This window comes from Tachypleus tridentatus, chromosome 9, assembly GCF_004210375.1.
Source record: "Tachypleus tridentatus isolate NWPU-2018 chromosome 9, ASM421037v1, whole genome shotgun sequence".
NCBI classification, from domain to species: Eukaryota; Metazoa; Arthropoda; class Merostomata; order Xiphosura; family Limulidae; genus Tachypleus; species Tachypleus tridentatus.
Genome location: NC_134833.1, coordinates 89,314,683 through 89,320,770, shown reverse-complemented (window position 1 = coordinate 89,320,770; position 6,088 = coordinate 89,314,683). Strand labels below are relative to the sequence as shown.

The following is a 6,088-nucleotide window of genomic DNA, read 5'->3' as shown; positions in this document are numbered from 1 at the left end:
AGAGTTAGTGAGGCGAAACCAAGATGGATACTGTGTATGTCGAGATCAAGATATTTTTCAAATAATGAACCTTTTAATCCAAATAATAATTTTGAATTAAAAACAAAACCTATTATTATTGTTGAATAATAATAGGATTAAACTTTAAATTTTCGGTGGCACAAGAAATGCTTTGATATCGATCTTGGTCTTCACCTACTCATTTTCGGTTTTACCCATTCGCTTTGACAAGATTTTTACTTATGCGCATATAATTAATGGGTCGATTCTTCGCTTTTGTAAATATAGATTTTTTATTTTTAATAAAAAAGCATACTTATGATTTAAAATATAAATTAAAAACTATGACTTTTAAATTTTTTAGTTGTATGAAATTGTCATGTTTATGTTTTTAAAACCTCATCACAATAACAACACAATTCAATAAAATGCTAAATCTTTATAATTTCTCTTCTTTAGAAAAAAAAATCTACTTTTCCACGGGATACTGATCATTTCTTTCACTCATATTTTTATGATACAAATAATATCTTGGTAATAAATTTTTCAAACCCAAGTTGTAGAGTGCTATTTGAAAAGTGGATGTTGTTGTTTTTAATGAAGTACAAAGATAAACAATGAGCTATCTGTGTGCTACCCACCACGGGTATCGAAACCAGGTTTTTAGCGTTGTAAATTTGCAGACATACCGCTGAGTCAGTAGGGGGCTTGAAAAGTAGAAACACAAAGATGCTAACGTCTTATAATATTATGGATTTATTAATGTTATTTTCTTTTATTATTTTTATCTATAGAAATTATAGAATAACAAAAAATAAATCGCGTTAGTAATATTGGGGACTAAAGTAGTAAGTATAAATTTTGCCACGGATTTTAGTTGTGTAACCTGTAGCATAACAGGTTAGGCTTAGATATAATTAACCCTCTTGTGAGATTGGACGACCATTCAAATACATAGTTGTATTTAATTAGGAACAGCTAAATTAAACAGCTTTTGTTTCATGTCTTTAAACACCAATTTTACCAGGTGTTCGCTTTATATGAAAGAATATTTTGATTTTTAAAAGATTTCCACTCACAATAATATTATATTTTAATAAATTGTAATTATTTGCATTGAAGTCAGTAACAGCGACTTTTATTTAATATATTACACTTTCTTCTAACATTTAATAAATATGCTGATCCATAGATAGCGCTGCTAAAATGCTCGTTTATAAGTCATTTAATGAAGGAAGACGGTTTTCAGTCAAAAACCATTCGGTTTTATAGATCTGAAGTGTCAGGTACGAAAGACCTCTTTTTTTTCCTGGTAGATCGTAGTTGTTTCAGGTGAATAAAAATTTACATTCTACAAAATAATCAGAGTATCTCACATGTACTCCTACTCTGTGAGCGTAATACTCTTGTAGGTACTTATATTTATATTCCTGCGAATAAATAATTATATCTTTATTTCTTGTTGTGAATTCCTGCTGCTGACGAATAGTTCCATATATATTTTTCACATTCATCAATTTCTCGATTAGTGTAAAATTGGTTCTAAATATAGACGTAACTTCATTTTAAAAGGGTTCTCTATGTACAAAACAGATTATGTGTGCGCGTGTGTATGGCAGCTAAGCGGAATTGTATTGTGAACACGGACTAGTAAGAATATTCGAATTGGACATGGCACGAAAAGGATATATTAATTAAAACTTCGGACATCGGACAAAGTTTTACATACTATGAATAATGAAAAAACGTAACAAATGTAATTACCATAGATGTCACTAACAGTGCAAACAAAATAATAATCCCAAGAAGGAACAGTGCAACGCTCAGCCTGACCCTCCCTGGTCTAAAACATAGGCTGAATTCCGATGAAGAAGAAACAACAATAACTGTGATACAGGTAATGATTGTAATATAAAAGGTTATATTTTAAACTTGCGAAGAAACTTAAATTGAAAAACAAGGTAAAACTGGCAGAAGTTTATGTTATTTGACTGTCAGATTTAGTAATTCTGTTATTAAGTGTTTGCATCCCCATAAACAAAAAAGCCTCCAGATGTTGTAGCCGAATAATGCTTCATCTTCTTATAATTCCTTGTAAAGAAGTGATACTTGTGTGAAGGTATGTTAATTGAAAAATATTGTTGTTTAAAAAAGATAAATATAATTAATTGTGTCACTTTTCTTTTCAACAATCAATGTGAAAAAATGGAATTTATTTTTAATTATCATTTACCAGAAGATAAGGTACAACAATAGTCAACTATAAGCTACCTTTACGTGGAGTTGTTATATCTTTTTTATTCTTTTTAAATGAACGCAATCCTCCTATATAATATACTTTGAGTATGTTGATAAATGGTATTTACTTTGAGTTTAATCATAAATGGTACAACGGTATGTCTGCAGACTTACAACGCTAAAAACCTGGTTTCGATACCCGTGATAGACAGAGCACAGACAGCCCATTACGTAGCTGCGTACCTAATTATAGAGAAACTTCTGGCTATATATCTTTCTATTTTATCCTTTGTTTGTTAAAATTCACATTATGAAATGCTCCCTTAACGGAGGTTTCTTGTGTAGGTATTTGGATATATGCATGAACGATACAAAAACAGGCTTATCACATTTCAGTTAAACTCAAGATAAAAACATTCAAACAATAAGCCTTCACATTAAATTTCGTTAATCGTCACATACTGTCTAAGCAAAAATTTCATTAGGAGAAACAACAAACCCGTCATAAAACATAAAAGATGTCTTTTCCCACTGAATTATGTTTCTGTACAGATGTCTCTCTCACACATCCTCACGTTTACTTAGATGTAATATCTGCTTACTGTCCAGTGCTGAGTTCCAGATATTCAACTAACTCAGCTCTCCTTTCATACTTTGAGAACCATCAAATCTACAACCAACTGTATTCTGGTCTTGTCCAAGAACAACTGTACCTCCTTCTTGAACTGTTTTTCCCTTAGTTATCCAAGTAACATTGCCACAGTAACGATAACCATTCATCATCAGAGATATGCTCCCTTCTGTGAAAGACCACACGTAACAAACGTGTTGCAATTTTCCAACCTCTATGTGAGAGGAACACGCAATATTTATCTGTGTTTTACCACCGATAATAAAACCTATAATATTCCCTACTTCCACATAAGTTAGAATCTCAGTATCCGTTGCATCAGAGGTTTAACTCCTGAAGACTTGGTAAAATACCATCCATCACCAAACGAGGGAAAGAACTAGCTGTAGAAGGAGGAAACGTAACCTTACTGCTTATTTGATATTTCTTACGATGTCTAGTTGTTAGAGCGAGAAAAATATCAAAATATTTAGTCAAGCTGAGAAATCGAGACAAGACTGACAACAAGGTGAACTTCATAATTAAAAGCTATTCGTTTGATTTTACGTATATTTCTGGGAAATATAAATTAGTGACTTGAAAATATTACATCACTCTTACTCAATTATAGACATCAGATAGTAGAAAATATTGATTTCCTTCGAAAAATCAATTATGGCCATCTGTTGAGTATATGAAAAAAATTAATTTATAGAAAAGGTCAATCCAAATTGATAAGTTTGTTTTCTCGTTTTGAATTTCGCGCAAACCTACTCGAGGGCTATATGGGCTAGCCGTCCCTAAAAACAACTTTAGATGATCATCAAGAAGGAATAAAAAAATGAAATAAGTTCAAGTTTCTGAGCACAAATATTCTAGAAGGAGTGAAAGATTACCGAAATCACTCTAATTATATTTTTCTTTCTTTTTTACTAAAACGTTTTAGATCCATTTTGTTTGTTTTTGGAAATTAAATCACGTCGCTTTTATATATTCGTTCTTAGAACGTTTGGATGCGTTTAAAGAATTAATAAAAACAGTATTTCGGTATTTAATATGGATCAAGTGTTGATTATAACGTCAAGTTCATATATAGTAAACAAACACAAATATGTTAATACTGGGTTGTGTGTGTGTGTTGTTATATTCATTCCACTGATATGTGAAAGTTTAAAGCGCACAACAGATCATATTCAATTTAGGATTAAAAACAGATTTTAACTTTTAAATATAATAGGAAATATTCAGATATACTTTCATCACTATATTAAATTTTATCAAACATTCACATTTTAAGGATTAAACATTTAATGCCATGTTTACAAGCAGATTGTATTATGTTGTTATGGAAAATAGAATAATACGTTGGTAATATAACTTATAAACTACAATTATCTATTTCAAATGCACTGTTTCATTCAACTTGAGAAGTTAATTAGTTACTCTCAGGAAACAGCTGGTTGTTAGTTTGATATTGGTGCTTATAGTTTTCTTAAATTTAGCCTTTACTTTACTACAAGGAACTACAGGTTTTCCATAAGATATGAATAATAATGAAAAGAAACATCTCATACGTCTTATAACAACCAGTTCAGAATATTATATCATCTGAATCTTATGATATAAGTTATCTATAATCACTTGTAAATATCGGAAAAATACCCATGCTACTATTGGTTGCTCTTTAACTTAGTTGGTAATTATGTAATATTAAACTCTTAACAATTACAAGCTGATAAATAATATACAGAGGAATGAGAACAAAATAAACTTCGGAAGATATTTCTTGTTGTCTCCTATTCGTTTCAAAACGTATATAGAAAAAAATAGAGATTTACATTGAAATCGTTAAAAACAAGTACAGTAAACATACAGAAATAAAATTTGTCCAGCAAAACAGTTCAACACATAGGGACTGTTGTTTTGGTTATTACTACTTAGTCACATTTAAAGCAGACCCGCAGGAAGAAATACTTACATTATTCACATAAAGATACGAGAAAAACAATTATAATGTGAGAAAATGCATTGAAAGTTGTGTCACGTACGGTATTAAATTAGGACGTAGATATATTAATAACCACAATCTCAAGACGGAAAAAATATCTTCCAGGAGAAATTTTTTTTCTACATTTTCATATTTAGCTTAGGTCGTTTGAATTAAGTAATAAATGGATGATTTGATGAGAGAGAAGTATAAAACCTAAACATACTTAACTCTCTTCACATTCTGAATCTTCCTTTCACCAAAGTTACAGTGTTTTTTTTAAGTGTAAACCTGTATAGTAAGAATGTTTCTCGTATTTCGTTGGTATGTTGTTTGTGAGCACCGTGTATTACAAAATTATAACTATTGAGAATTTATATGTCAAACAATTTTAATCAATATTTTATGCTTGGTAAATCCAGTGATATTTAGTAATCTAGTTTTAGTAAATTCAGTGTTTAGTAGTTTGGTAGAATTACAAGTTACAGCTTAAATAAAAATAATGTACGTTTTGCTTAGCTTCAAGCACCTAAAACTCCATAAAATAGTTCTTTCGTTTGTTTGCAGATGACAATGACCAGATATTTATCAACTTTTTTCTCCTTTTCGTAATTTTAAAGGTAAATCATTGAAAATTAGTAGGTTGCTGATTTTATGTATGTAATTCACTGGAGAAAATTTTTGAAGTTTTAGGGCTAATTTTATTTCTCTGTTTCGTTGTAATTGTAATTTTATAAAGTTATTCTCTGATGTGTTATAGGTTTTTGACAGGTATACACTTTTTGTATATTTTTAGAAATGTTGCGTGTCTGCAACGGATTTTATGTGGCGAATACGTTTGCTAATCGAAATGTTTATGTTCTGAATTTTTTAAATGTGAAATCGGTGTTAACACTACTATGAATGGGTTTCTGCGTATACTCCACACTGCTATGAATGAGTTTCTGCCTATGCTCCACACTGCTATTTCGTCGGCCTACTGAGAAAGATATGTGTATGTTAAGGTAGAGAATGGCATGTCATTACAAATTACCATCTGTGTTCTGTTCCTCAAGGGCATCGAAACCGAATTTCTAGCAGAATAGGTCCATAGACATGCCTCTCTGCCATTAAGGACGAAAGGACGGATCCTTATAATACTTCTGCACAAATGTTAAATGTTATTCAAAAGGCATTGTTACCTTTAAGTTTACCTGTTATTTTGGCTAGAAAGTTCGATATTCATCTCATTATAGTGTTATTAATGTTTAGCT

The 6,088-nt window shown here is 30.6% G+C and overlaps 1 pseudogene; it reads right to left on the bottom strand.

Annotated features, from left to right (window-relative positions):
* Positions 1–2,703: 2,703 nt before the first annotated feature.
* On the bottom strand, positions 2,704–3,388 carry LOC143227426 (C-reactive protein 1.1 pseudogene; annotated as a pseudogene).
* Positions 3,389–6,088: the final 2,700 nt, after the last annotated feature.